Source organism: Heterodontus francisci, chromosome 35, assembly GCF_036365525.1.
Source record: "Heterodontus francisci isolate sHetFra1 chromosome 35, sHetFra1.hap1, whole genome shotgun sequence".
In the NCBI taxonomy this organism is placed as follows: Eukaryota; Metazoa; Chordata; class Chondrichthyes; order Heterodontiformes; family Heterodontidae; genus Heterodontus; species Heterodontus francisci.
The window spans coordinates 28,331,437-28,349,001 of NC_090405.1; positions in this window are offsets into that span (position 1 = coordinate 28,331,437).

Below are 17,565 nucleotides of genomic sequence, written 5' to 3' on the forward strand. Positions count from 1 at the left end.
TAGTAACAGAATCACAACGACACTGTACCCCAAATAGTAACAGAATCACAACGACACTGTACCCCAAATAGTAACAGAATCACAACGACACTGCACCCCAAATAGTAACAGAATCACAGGGACACTGTACCCTAAATAGTAACAGAATCACAGGGACACTGCACCCCAAATAGTAACAGAATCACAGGGACACTGTACCCCAAATAGTAACAGAATCACAGGGACACTGTACCCCAAACAGTAACAGAATCACAACGACACTGTAGCCCAAATAGTAACAGAATCACAGGGACACTGCACCCCAAATAGTAACAGAATCACAACGACACTGCACCCCAAATAGTAACAGAATCACAGGGACACTGCACCCCAAATAGCAACAGAATAACAGGGACACTGTACCCCAAATAGTAACAGAATCACAGGGACACTGTACCCCAAAGAGTAACAGAATCACAGGGACACTGCACCCCAAATAGTAACAGAATCACAACGACACTGTACCCCAAGTAGTAACAGAATCACAGGGACACTGTACCCCAAATAGTAATAGAATCACAGGGACACTGCACCCCAAATAGTAACAGAATCACAACGACACTGTACCCCAAATAGTAACAGAATCACAGGGACACTGCACCCCAAATAGTAACAGAATCACAGGGACACTGTACCCCAAATAGTAACAGAATCACAGGGACACTGTACCCCAAATAGTAACAGAATCACAACGCCACTGTACCCCAAATAGTAACAGAATCACAGGGACACTGTACCCAAAATAGTAACAGAATCACAGGGACACTGTACCCCAAATAGTAATAGAATCACAACGACACTGTACCCCAAATAGTCACAGAATCACAGGGACACTGTACCCCAAATAGTAACAGAATCACAACGACACTGTACCCCAAATAGTCACAGAATCACAGGGACACTGCACCCCAAATAGTAACAGAATCACAACGACACTGCACCCCAAATAGTAACAGAATCACAGGGACACTGCACCCCAAATAGTAACAGAATCACAGGGACACTGTACCCCAAATAGTAACAGAATCACAGGGACACGGCACCCCAAATAGTAACAGAATCACAGGGACACAGTACCCCAAATAGTAACAGAATCACAACGACACTGTACCCCAAATAGTCACAGAATCACAGGGACACTGCACCCCAAATAGTAACAGAATCACAACGACACTGCACCCCAAATAGTAACAGAATCACAACGACACTGTACCCCAAATAGTAACAGAATCACAACGACACTGTACCCCAAATTGTAACAGAATCACAGGGACAGTGCACCCCAAATAGTAACAGAATCACAGGGACACTGTACCCCAAATAGTAACAGAATCACAACGACACTGTACCCCAAATAGTAACAGAATCACAGGGACACTGCACCCCAAATAGTAACAGAATCACAGGGACACTGTACCCGAGATAGTAACAGAATCACAGGGACACTGTACCCCAAATAGAAACAGAATCACAGGGACACTGCACCCCAAATAGTAACAGAATCACAACAACACTGTACCCCAAATAGTAACAGAATCACAGGGACACTGCACCCCAAATAGTAACAGAATCACAGGGACACTGCACCCCAAATAGTAACAGAATCACAGGGACACTGTACCCCAAATAGTAACAGAATCACAATGACACTGTACCCCAAATAGTAACAGAATCACAGGGACACTGCACCCCAAATAGTAACAGAATCACAACGACACTGTACCCCAAATAGTAACAGAATCACAGGGACACTGCACCCCAAATAGTAACAGAATCACAACGACACTGCACCCCAAATAGTAACAGAATCACAGGGACACTGCACCCCAAATAGCAACAGAATAACAGGGACACTGTACCCCAAATAGTAACAGAATCACAGGGACACTGTACCCCAAAGAGTAACAGAATCACAGGGACACTGCACCCCAAATAGTAACAGAATCACAACGACACTGTACCCCAAGTAGTAACAGAATCACAGGGACACTGTACCCCAAATAGTAATAGAATCACAGGGACACTGCACCCCAAATAGTAACAGAATCACAACGACACTGTACCCCAAATAGTAACAGAATCACAGGGACACTGCACCCCAAATAGTAACAGAATCACAGGGACACTGTACCCCAAATAGTAACAGAATCACAGGGACACTGTACCCCAAATAGTAACAGAATCACAACGCCACTGTACCCCAAATAGTAACAGAATCACAGGGACACTGTACCCAAAATAGTAACAGAATCACAGGGACACTGTACCCCAAATAGTAATAGAATCACAACGACACTGTACCCCAAATAGTCACAGAATCACAGGGACACTGTACCCCAAATAGTAACAGAATCACAACGACACTGTACCCCAAATAGTCACAGAATCACAGGGACACTGCACCCCAAATAGTAACAGAATCACAACGACACTGCACCCCAAATAGTAACAGAATCACAGGGACACTGCACCCCAAATAGTAACAGAATCACAGGGACACTGTACCCCAAATAGTAACAGAATCACAGGGACACGGCACCCCAAATAGTAACAGAATCACAGGGACACAGTACCCCAAATAGTAACAGAATCACAACGACACTGTACCCCAAATAGTCACAGAATCACAGGGACACTGCACCCCAAATAGTAACAGAATCACAACGACACTGCACCCCAAATAGTAACAGAATCACAACGACACTGTACCCCAAATAGTAACAGAATCACAACGACACTGTACCCCAAATTGTAACAGAATCACAGGGACAGTGCACCCCAAATAGTAACAGAATCACAGGGACACTGTACCCCAAATAGTAACAGAATCACAACGACACTGTACCCCAAATAGTAACAGAATCACAGGGACACTGCACCCCAAATAGTAACAGAATCACAGGGACACTGTACCCGAGATAGTAACAGAATCACAGGGACACTGTACCCCAAATAGAAACAGAATCACAGGGACACTGCACCCCAAATAGTAACAGAATCACAACAACCCTGTACCCCAAATAGTAACAGAATCACAGGGACACTGCACCCCAAATAGTAACAGAATCACAGGGACACTGCACCCCAAATAGTAACAGAATCACAGGGACACTGTACCCCAAATAGTAACAGAATCACAATGACACTGTACCCCAAATAGTAACAGAATCACAGGGACACTGCACCCCAAATAGTAACAGAATCACAACGACACTGTACCCCAAATAGTAACAGAATCACAGGGACACTGCACCCCAAATAGTAACAGAATCACAGGGACACTGTACCCCAAATAGTAACAGAATCACAACGACACTGTACCCCAAATAGTAACAGAATCACAGGGACACTGCACCCCAAATAGTAACGGAATCACAGGGACACTGTACCCCAAATAGTAACAGAATCACAGGGACACTGCACCCCAAATAGTAACAGAATCACAACGACACAGTACCCCAAATAGTAACAGAATCACAGGGACACTGTACCCCAAATAGTAATAGAATCACAACGACACTGTACCCCAAATAGTCACAGAATCACAGGGACACTGAACCCCAAATAGTAACAGAATCACAACGACACTGTACCCCAAATAGTCACAGAATCACAGGGACACTGCACCCCAAATAGTAACAGAATCACAACGACACTGCACCCCAAATCGTAACAGAATCACAGGGACACTGCACCCCAAATAGTAACAGAATCACAGGGACACTGTACCCCAAATAGTAACAGAATCACAGGGACACGGCACCCCAAATAGTAACAGAATCACAGGGACACTGTACCCCAAATAGTAATAGAATCACAACGACACTGTACCCCAAATAGTAACAGAATCACAACGACACTGTACCCCAAATAGTAACAGAATCACAGGGACAGTGCACCCCAAATAGTAACAGAATCACAGGGACACTGTACCCCAAATAGTAACAGAATCACAACGACACTGTACCCCAAATAGTAACAGAATCACAGGGACACTGCACCCCAAATAGTAACAGAATCACAGGGACACTGTACCCGAGATAGTAACAGAATCACAGGGACACTGCACCACAAATAGTAACAGAATCACAGGGACACTGTACCCCAAATAGTAACAGAATCACAACGACACTGTACCCCAAATAGTCACAGAATCACAGGGACACTGCACCCCAAATAGTAACAGAATCACAGGGACACTGTACCCCAAATAGTAACAGAATCACAGGGACACTGTACCCCAAATAGAAACAGAATCACAGGGACACTGCACCCCAAATAGTAACAGAATCATAACAACACTGTACCCCAAATAGTAACAGAATCACAGGGACACTGCACCCCAAATAGTAACAGAATCACAGGGACACTGTACCCCTAATAGTAACAGAATCACAATGACACTGTACCCCAAATAGTAACAGAATCACAGGGACACTGCACCCCAAATAGTAACAGAATCACAACGACACTGTACCCCAAATAGTAACAGAATCACAGGGACACTGCACCCCAAATAGTAACAGAATCACAGGGACACTGTACCCCAAATAGTAACAGAATCACAACGACACTGTACCCCAAATAGTAACAGAATCACAGGGACACTGCACCCCAAATAGTAACGGAATCACAGGGACACTGTACCCCAAATAGTAACAGAATCACAGGGACACTGCACCCCAAATAGTAACAGAATCACAACGACACAGTACCCCAAATAGTAACAGAATCACAGGGACACTGCACCCCAAATAGTCACAGAATCACAGGGACACTGCACCCCAAATAGTAACAGAATCACAACGACACTGCACCCCAAATAGTAACAGAATCACAGGGACACTGCACCCCAAATAGTAACAGAATCACAACGACACTGCACCCCAAATAGTAACAGAATCACAGGGACACTGCACCCCAAATAGTAACAGAATCACAACGACACTGTACCCCAAATAGTAACAGAATCACAGGGACACTGCACCCCAAATAGTAACAGAATCACAACGACACTGTACCCCAAATAGTAACAGAATCACAGGGACACTGTACCCCAAATAGTAACAGAATCACAGGGACACTGCACCCCAAATAGTAACAGAATCACAACGACACTGTACCCCAAATAGTAACAGAATCACAACGACACTGCACCCCAAATAGTAACAGAATCACAGGGACACTGTACCCCAAATAGTAACAGAATCACAGGGACACTGCACCCCAAATAGTAACAGAATCACAACGACACTGTACCCCAAATAGTAACAGAATCACAGGGACACTGTACCCCAAATAGTAACAGAATCACAGGGACTCTGCACCCCAAATAGTAACAGAATCACAACGACACTGCACCCCAAATAGTAACAGAATCACAACGACACTGTACCCCAAATAGTAACAGAATCACAACGACACTGTACCCCAAATAGTAACAGAATCACAGGGACACTGCACCCCAAATAGTAACAGAATCACAGGGACACTGCACCCCAAAAAGTAACAGAATCACAGGGACACTGCACCCCAAATAGTAACAGAATCACAACGACACTGTACCCCAAATAGTAACAGATTCACAGGGACACTGTACCCCAAATAGTAACAGAATCACAACGACACTGTACCCCAAATAGTAATAGAATCACAACGACACTGTGCCCCAAATAGTAACAGAATCACAGGGACACTGTACCCCAAATAGTAATAGAATCACAACGACACTGCACCCCAAATAGTAACAGAATCACAACGACACTGTACCCCAAATAGTAACAGAATCACAACGACACTGTACCCCAAATAGTAATAGAATCACAACGACACTGTACCCCAAATAGTAATAGAATCACAACGACACTGTGCCCCAAATAGTAACAGAATCACAGGGACACTGTACCCCAAATAGTAATAGAATCACAACGACACTGCACCCCAAATAGTAACAGAATCACAACGACACTGTACCCCAAATAGTAACAGAATCACAGGGACACTGTACCCCAAATAGTAATAGAATTACAGGGACACTGTACCCCAAATAGTAATAGAATCACAATGACGCTGTACCCCAAATAGTAACAGAATCACAACGACACTGTACCCCAAATAGTACAGAATCACAGGGACACTGCACCCCAAATAGTAACAGAATCACAACGACACTGTACCCCAAATAGTAACTGAATCACAACGACACTGTACCCCAAATAATAACAGAATCACAGGGACACTGCACCCCAAATAGTATCAGAATCACAGGGACACTGCACCCCAAATAGTAACAGAATCACAACGACACTGTACCCCAAATAGTAACAGAATCACAGGGACACTGCACCCCAAATAGTAACAGAATCACAAGGACACTGTACCCCAAATAGTAACAGAATCACAACGACACTGTACCCCAAATAGTAACAGAATCACAACGACACTGCACCCCAAATAGTAACAGAATCACAACGACACTGTACCCCAAATAGTAACAGAATCACAGGGACACTGCACCCCAAATAGTAACAGAATCACAAAGACACTGTACCCCAAATAGTAACAGAATCACAACGACACTGCACCCCAAATAGTAACAGAATCACACCGACACTGTACCCCAAATAGTAACAGAATCACAGGGACACTGCACCCCAAATAGTAACAGAATCACAGGGACACTGCACCCCAAATAGTAACAGAATCACAACGACACTGTACCCCAAATAGTAACAGAATCACAACGACACTGCACTCCAAATAGTAACAGAATCACAGGGACACTGTACCCCAAATAGTAACAGAATCACAGGGACACTGCACCCCAAATAGTAACAGAATCACAACGACACTGTACCCCAAATAGTAACTGAATCACAACGACACTGCACCCCAAATAGTAACAGAATCACAGGGACACTGCACCTCAAATAGTAACAGAATCACAGGGACACTGTACCCCAAATAGTAACAGAATCACAGGGACACTGTACCCCAAATAGTAACAGAATCACAGGGACACTACACCCCAAATAGTAACAGAATCACAACGACACTGTACCCCAAATAGTAACAGAATCACAGGGACACTGTACCCCAAATAGTAACAGAATCACAGGGACACTACACCCCAAATAGTAACAGAATCACAACGACACTGTACCCCAAATAGTAACAGAATCACAGGGACACTGCACCCCAAATAGTAACAGAATCACAACGACACTGTACCCCAAATAGTAACAGAATCACAACGACACTGTACCCCAAATAGTAACAGAATCACAGGGACACTGCACCCCAAATAGATACAGAATCACAGGGACACTGCACCCCAAATAGTAACAGAATCACAGGGACACTGTACCCCAAATAGTAAGAGAATCACAGGGACACTGCACCCCAAATAGTAACAGAATCACAATGACACTGTACCCCAAATAGTAACAGAATCACAGGGACACTGCACCCCAAATAGTAACAGAATCACAAGGACACTGTACCCCAAATAGTAACAGAATCACAACGACACTGTACCCCAAATAGTAACAGAATCACAACGACACCGCACCCCAAATAGTAACAGAATCACAACGACACTGTACCCCAAATAGTAACAGAATCACAGGGACACTGCACCCCAAATAGTAACAGAATCACAAAGACACTGTACCCCAAATAGTAACAGAATCACAACGACACTGCACCCCAAATAGTAACAGAATCACAACGACACTGTACCCCAAATAGTAACAGAATCACAGGGACACTGCACCCCAAATAGTAACAGAATCACAGGGACACTGCACCCCAAATAGTAACAGAATCACAACGACACTGTACCCCAAATAGTAACAGAATCACAACGACACTGCACTCCAAATAGTAACAGAATCACAGGGACACTGTACCCCAAATAGTAACAGAATCACAGGGACACTGCACCCCAAATAGTAACAGAATCACAACGACACTGTACCCCAAATAGTAACTGAATCACAACGACACTGCACCCCAAATAGTAACAGAATCACAGGGACACTGCACCCCAAATAGTAACAGAATCACAACGACACTGTACCCCAAATAGTAACAGAATCACAGGGACACTGTACCCCAAATAGTAACAGAATCACAGGGACACTACACCCCAAATAGTAACAGAATCACAACGACACTGTACCCCAAATAGTAACAGAATCACAGGGACACTGTACCCCAAATAGTAACAGAATCACAACGACACTGTACCCCAAATAGTAACAGAATCACAACGACACTGTACCCCAAATAGTAACAGAATCACAGGGACACTGCACCCCAAATAGTAACAGAATCACAGGGACACTGCACCCCAAATAGTAACAGAATCACAGGGACACTGTACCCCAAATAGTAACAGAATCACAACGACAGTGTACCCCAAATAGTAACAGAATCACAACGACACTGTACCCCAAATAGTAACAGAATCACAGGGACACTGTACCCCAAATAGTAACAGAATCACAGGGACACTGCACCCCAAATAGTAACAGAATCACAACGACACTGTACCCCAAATAGTAACAGAATCACAACGAAACTGTACCCCAAATAGTAACAGAATCACAGGGACACTGCACCCCAAATAGTAACAGAATCACAATGACACTGCACCCCAAATAGTAACAGAATCACAGGGACACTGTACCCCAAATAGTAACAGAATCACAGGGACACTGCACCCCAAATAGTAACAGAGTAACAACGACACTGTACCCCAAATAGTAACAGAATCACAGGGACACTGCACCCCAAATAGTAACAGAATCACAACGAAACTGTACCCCAAATAGTAACAGAATCACAGGGACACAGCACCCCAAATAGGAACAGAATCACAACGAAACTGTACCCCAAATAGTAACAGAATCACAGGGACACTGTACCCCAAATAGTAACAGAATCACAGGGACACTGCACCCCAAATAGTAACAGAATCACAACGACACTGTACCCCAAATAGTAACAGAATCACAGGGACACTGCACCCCAAATAGTAACAGAATCACAGGGACACTGCACCCCAAATAGTAACAGAATCACAACGACACTGCACCCCAAGTTGTAACAGAATCACAGGGACACTGCACCCCAAATAGTAACAGAATCACAACGACACTGTACCCCAAATAGTAACAGAATGACAGGGACACTGCACCCCAAATAGTAACAGAATCACAACGACACTGTACCCCAAATAGTAACAGAATCACAGGGACACTGCACCCCAAATAGTAACAGAATCACAACGACACTGTACCCCAAATAGTAACAGAATCACAGGGACACTGTACCCCAAATAGTAACAGAATCACAGGGACACTGCACCCCAAATAGTAACAGAATCACAGGGACACTGTACCCCAAATAGTAACAGAATCACAGGGACACTGCACCCCAAATAGTAACAGAATCACAACGACACTGCACCCCAAATAGTAACAGAATCACAGGGACACTGTACCCCAAATAGTAACAGAATCACAACGACAGTGTACCCCAAATAGTAACAGAATCACAGGGACACTGTACCCCAAATAGTAACAGAATCACAGGGACACTGTACCCCAAATAGTAATAGAATCACAACGACACTGTACCCCAAATAGTAACAGAATCATAGGGACACTGTACCCCAAATAGTAATAGAATCACAACGACACTGCACCCCAAATAGGAACAGAATCACAACGACACTGTACCCCAAATAGTAACAGAATCACAGGGACACTGTCCCCCAAATAGTAACAGAATCACAGGGACACTGTACCCCAAATAGTAATAGAATTACAGGGACACTGTACCACAAATAGTAACAGAATCACAACGATACTGTACCCTAAATAGTAACAGAATCACAGGGACACTGCACCCCAAATAGTAACAGAATCACAGGGACACTGTACCCCAAATAGTAACAGAATCACAACGACACTGCACCCCAAATAGTAACAGAATCACAACGACACTGTCCCCCAAATAGTAACAGAATCACAGGGACACTGTACCCCAAATAGTAATAGAATTACAGGGACACTGTACCACAAATAGTAACAGAATCACAACGATACTGTACCCTAAATAGTAACAGAATCACAACGACACTGTACCCCAAATAGTAACAGAATCACAACGACACTGCACCCCAAATAGTAACAGAATCACAACGACACTGCACCCCAAATAGTAACAGAATCACAACGACACTGTACCCCAAATAGTAACAGAATCACAGGGACACTGCACCCCAAATAGGAACAGAATCACAACGACACTGCACCCCAAATAGTAACAGAATCACAACGTCACTGCACCACAAATAGTCACAGAATCACAGGGACACTGCACCCCAAATAGTAACAGAATCACAACGACACTGCACCCCAAATAGTAACAGATTCACAACGACACTGTACCCCAAATAGTAACAGAATCACAACGACACTGCACCCCAAATAGTCACAGAATCACAGGGACACTGCACCCCAAATAGTAACAGAATCACAACGACACTGCACCCCAAATAGTAACAGAATCACAACGACACTGTACCCCAAATAGTAACAGAATCACAGGGACACTGTACCCCAAATAGTAACAGAATCACAGGGACACTGCACCCCAAATAGTAACAGAATCACAACGACACTGTACCCCAAATAGTAACAGAATCACAACGACACTGCACTCCAAATAGTAACAGAATCACAGGGACACTGTACCCCAAATAGTAACAGAATCACAGGGACACTGTACCCCAAATAGTAACAGAATCACAACGACACTGTACCCCAAATAGTAACTGAATCACAACGACACTGTACCCCAAATAGTAACAGAATCACAATGACACTGCACCCCAAATAGTAACAGAATCACAGGGACACTGTACCCCAAATAGTAACAGAATCACAGGGACACTGCACCCCAAATAGTAACAGAATCACAACGACACTGTACCCCAAATAGTAACAGAATCACAACGACACTGTACCCCAAATAGTAACAGAATCACAGGGACACTGTACCCCAAATAGTAACAGAATCACAGGGACACTGCACCCCAAATAGTAACAGAATCACAACGACAATGCACCCCAAATAGTAACAGAATCACAGGGACACTGTACCCCAAATAGTAATAGAATCACAGGGACACTGCACCCCAAATAGTAACAGAATCACAACGACACTGTACCCCAAATAGTAACAGAATGACAGGGACACTGCACCCCAAATAGTAACAGAATCACAACGACACTGTACCCCAAATAGTAACAGAATCACAGGGACACTGCACCCCAAATAGTAACAGAATCACAACGACAGTGTACCCCAAATAGTAACAGAATCACAGGGACACTGTACCCCAAATAGTAACAGAATCACAGGGACACTGTACCCCAAATAGTAATAGAATCACAACGACACTGTACCCCAAATAGTAACAGAATCATACGGACACTGTACCCCAAATAGTAATAGAATCACAACGACACTGCACCCCAAATAGGAACAGAATCACAACGACACTGTACCCCAAATAGTAACAGAATCACAGGGACACTGTCCCCCAAATAGTAACAGAATCACAGGGACACTGTACCCCAAATAGTAATAGAATTACAGGGACACTGTACCACAAATAGTAACAGAATCACAACGATACTGTACCCTAAATAGTAACAGAATCACAGGGACACTGCACCCCAAATAGTAACAGAATCACAGGGACACTGTACCCCAAATAGTAACAGAATCACAACGACACTGCACCCCAAATAGTAACAGAATCACAACGACACTGTCCCCCAAATAGTAACAGAATCACAGGGACACTGTACCCCAAATAGTAATAGAATTACAGGGACACTGTACCACAAATAGTAACAGAATCACAACGATACTGTACCCTAAATAGTAACAGAATCACAACGACACTGTACCCCAAATAGTAACAGAATCACAACGACACTGCACCCCAAATAGTAACAGAATCACAACGACACTGCACCCCAAATAGTAACAGAATCACAACGACACTGTACCCCAAATAGTAACAGAATCACAGGGACACTGCACCCCAAATAGGAACAGAATCACAACGACACTGCACCCCAAATAGTAACAGAATCACAACGTCACTGCACCACAAATAGTCACAGAATCACAGGGACACTGCACCCCAAATAGTAACAGAATCACAACGACACTGCACCCCAAATAGTAACAGATTCACAACGACACTGTACCACAAATAGTAACAGAATCACAACGACACTGCACCCCAAATAGTCACAGAATCACAGGGACACTGCACCCCAAATAGTAACAGAATCACAACGACACTGCACCCCAAATAGTAACAGAATCACAACGACACTGTACCCCAAATAGTAACAGAATCACAGGGACACTGTACCCCAAATAGTAACAGAATCACAGGGACACTGCACCCCAAATAGTAACAGAATCACAACGACACTGTACCCCAAATAGTAACAGAATCACAACGACACTGCACTCCAAATAGTAACAGAATCACAGGGACACTGTACCCCAAATAGTAACAGAATCACAGGGACACTGTCCCCCAAATAGTAACAGAATCACAACGACACTGTACCCCAAATAGTAACTGAATCACAACGACACTGTACCCCAAATAGTAACAGAATCACAATGACACTGCACCCCAAATAGTAACAGAATCACAGGGACACTGTACCCCAAATAGTAACAGAATCACAGGGACACTGCACCCCAAATAGCAACAGAATCACAACGACACTGTACCCCAAATAGTAACAGAATCACAACGACACTGTACCCCAAATAGTAACAGAATCACAGGGACACTGTACCCCAAATAGTAACAGAATCACAGGGACACTGCACCCCAAATAGTAACAGAATCACAACGACAATGCACCCCAAATAGTAACAGAATCACAGGGACACTGTACCCCAAATAGTAATAGAATCACAGGGACACTGCACCCCAAATAGTAACAGAATCACAACGACACTGTACCCCAAATAGTAACAGAATGACAGGGACACTGCACCCCAAATAGTAACAGAATCACAACGACACTGTACCCCAAATAGTAACAGAATCACAGGGACACTGCACCCCAAATAGTAACAGAATCACAACGACACTGTACCCCAAATAGTAACAGAATCACAGGGACACTGTACCCCAAATAGTAACAGAATCACAGGGACACTGCACCCCAAATAGTAACAGAATCACAACGACACTGTACCCCAAATAGTAACAGAATCACAGGGACACTGTACCCCAAATAGTAACAGAATCACAGGGACACTGCACCCCAAATAGTAACAGAATCACAACGACACTGCACCCCAAATAGTAACAGAATCACAGGGACACTGTACCCCAAATAGTAACAGAATCACAACGACACTGTACCCCAAATAGTAACAGAATCACAGGGACACTGTACCCCAAATAGTAACAGAATCACAGGGACACTGTACCCCAAATAGTAATAGAATCACAACAACACTGTATCCCAAATATTAACAGAATCATAGGGACACTGTACCCCAAATAGTAATAGAATCACAACGACACTGCACCTCAAATAGTAACAGAATCACAACGACAGTGTACCCCAAATAGTAACAGAATCACAGGGACACTGTACCCCAAATAGTAACAGAATCACAGGGACACTGTACCCCAAATAGTAATAGAATCACAACGACACTGTACCCCAAATAGTAACAGAATCATAGGGACACTGTACCCCAAATAGTAATAGAATCACAACGACACTGCACCCCAAATAGGAACAGAATCACAACGACACTGTACCCCAAATAGTAACAGAATCACAGGGACACTGTACCCCAAATAGTAACAGAATCACAGGGACACTGTCCCCCAAATAGTAACAGAATCACAGGGACACTGTACCCCAAATAGTAATAGAATTACAGGGACACTGTACCACAAATAGTAACAGAATCACAACGATACTGTACCCTAAATAGTAACAGAATCACAGGGACACTGTACCCCAAATAGTAACAGAATCACAACGACACTGCACCCCAAATAGTAACAGAATCACAACGACACTGTCCCCCAAATAGTAACAGAATCACAGGGACACTGTACCCCAAATAGTAATAGAATTACAGGGACACTGTACCACAAATAGTAACAGAATCACAACGATACTGTACCCTAAATAGTAACAGAATCACAACGACACTGTACCCCAAATAGTAACAGAATCACAACGACACTGCACCCCAAATAGTAACAGAATCACAACGACACTGCACCCCATATAGTAACAGAATCACAACGACACTGTACCCCAAATAGTAACAGAATCACAGGGACACTGCACCCCAAATAGTAACAGAATCACAACGACACTGCACCCCAAATAGTAACAGAATCACAATGACACTGCACCACAAATAGTCACAGAATCACAGGGACACTGCACCCCAAATAGTAACAGAATCACAACGACACTGCACCCCAAATAGTAACAGATTCACAACGACACTGTACCCCAAATAGTAACAGAATCACAACGACACTGCACCCCAAATAGTCACAGAATCACAGGGACACTGCACCCCAAATAGTAACAGAATCACAGGGACACTGCACCCCAAATAGTAACAGAATCACAACGACACTGCACCCCAAATAGTAACAGAATCACAACGACACTGCACCCCAAATAGTCACAGAATCACAGGGACACTGCACCCCAAATAGTAACAGAATCACAACGACACTGTACCCCAAATAGTAACAGAATCACAGGGACACTGTACCCCAAATAGTAACAGAATCACAGGGACACTGCACCCCAAATAGTAACAGAATCACAACGACACTGTACCCCAAATAGTAACAGAATCACAACGACACTGCACTCCAAATAGTAACAGAATCACAGGGACACTGTACCCCAAATAGTAACAGAATCACAGGGACACTGTACCCCAAATAGTAACAGAATCACAACGACACTGTACCCCAAATAGTAACTGAATCACAACGACACTGTACCCCAAATAGTAACAGAATCACAATGACACTGCACCCCAAATAGTAACAGAATCACAGGGACACTGTACCCCAAATAGTAACAGAATCACAGGGACACTGCACCCCAAATAGTAACAGAATCACAACGACACTGTACCCCAAATAGTAACAGAATCACAGGGACACTGTACCCCAAATAGTAACAGAATCACAGGGACACTGTACCCCAAATAGTAACAGAATCACAGGGACACTGTACCCCAAATAGTAACAGAATCACAACGACAATGCACCCCAAATAGTAACAGAATCACAGGGACACTGTACCCCAAATAGTAACAGAATCACAACGACAATGCACCCCAAATAGTAACAGAATCACAGGGACACTGTACCCCAAATAGTAATAGAATCACAGGGACACTGCACCCCAAATAGTAACAGAATCACAACGACACTGTACCCCAAATAGTAACAGAATGACAGGGACACTGCACCCCAAATAGTAACAGAATCACAACGACACTGTACCCCAAATAGTAACAGAATCACAGGGACACTGCACCCCAAATAGTAACAGAATCACAACGACACTGTACCCCAAATAGTAACAGAATCACAGGGACACTGTACCCCAAATAGTAACAGAATCACAGGGACACTGCACCCCAAATAGTAACAGAATCACAACGACACTGTACCCCAAATAGTAACAGAATCACAGGGACACTGTACCCCAAATAGTAACAGAATCACAGGGACACTGCACCCCAAATAGTAACAGAATCACAACGACACTGCACCCCAAATAGTAACAGAATCACAGGGACACTGTACCCCAAATAGTAACAGAATCACAACGACACTGTACCCCAAATAGTAACAGAATCACAGGGACACTGTACCCCAAATAGTAACAGAATCACAGGGACACTGTACCCCAAATAGTAATAGAATCACAACAACACTGTATCCCAAATATTAACAGAATCATAGGGACACTGTACCCCAAATAGTAATAGAATCACAACGACACTGCACCTCAAATAGTAACAGAATCACAACGACACTGTACCCCAAATAGTAACAGAATCACAGGGACACTGTCCCCCAGATAGTAACAGACTCACAGGGACACTGTACCCCAAATAGTAATAGAATTACAGGGACACTGTACCACAAATAGTAACAGAATCACAACGATACTGTACCCCAAATAGTAACAGAATCACAGGGACACAGCACCCCAAATAGTAACAGAATCACAGGGACACTGTACCCCAAATAGGAACAGAATCACAACGACACTGCACCCCAAATAGTAACAGAATCACAACGACACTGCACCCCAAATAGTCACAGAATCACAGGGACACTGCACCCCAAATAGTAACAGAATCACAACGACACTGTACCCCAAATAGTAACAGAATCACAGGGACACTGCACCCCAAATAGTAACAGAATCACAACGACACTGTACCCCAAAAAGTCACAGAATCACAACGACACTGTACCCCAAATAGTAACAGAATCACAACGACACTGTACCCCAAATAGTAATAGAATCACAGGGACACTGCACCCCAAATAGTAACAGAATCACAGGGACACTGCACCCCAAATAGTAACAGAATCACAACGACACTGTACCCCAAATAGTAACAGAATCACAACGACACTGTACCCCAAATAGTAACAGAATCACAGGGACACTGCACCCCAAATAGTAACAGAATCACAGGGACACTGTACCCCAAATAGTAACAGAATCACAACGACACTGTCCCCCAAATAGTAACAGAATCACAACGACACTGTACCCCAAATAGTAACAGAATCACAACGACACTGTACCCCAAATAGTAACAGAATCACAGGGACACTGTACCCCAAATAGTAACAGAATCACAGGGACACTGCCCCCCAAATAGTAACAGAATCACAACGACACTGTACCCCAGATAGTAACAGAATCACAGGGACACTGCTCCCCAAATAGTAACAGAATCACAACGACACTGTACCCCAAATAGTAACAGAATCACAGGGACACTGTACCCCAAATAGTAACAGAATCACAGGGACACTGCACCCCAAATAGTAACAGAATCACAACGACACTGTACCCCAAATAGTAACAGAATCACAACGACACTGCACCCCAAATAGTAACAGAATCACAGGGACACTGTACCCCAAATAGTAACAGAATCACAACGACACTGTACCCCAAATAGTAACAGAATCACAGGGACACTGTACCCCAAATAGTAACAGAATCACAGGGACACTATACCCCAAATAGTAATAGAATCACAACGACACTGTACCCCAAATAGTAACAGAATCACAGGGACACTGTACCCCAAATAGTAATAGAATCACAACGACACTGTACCCCAAATAGTAACAGAATCACAGGGACA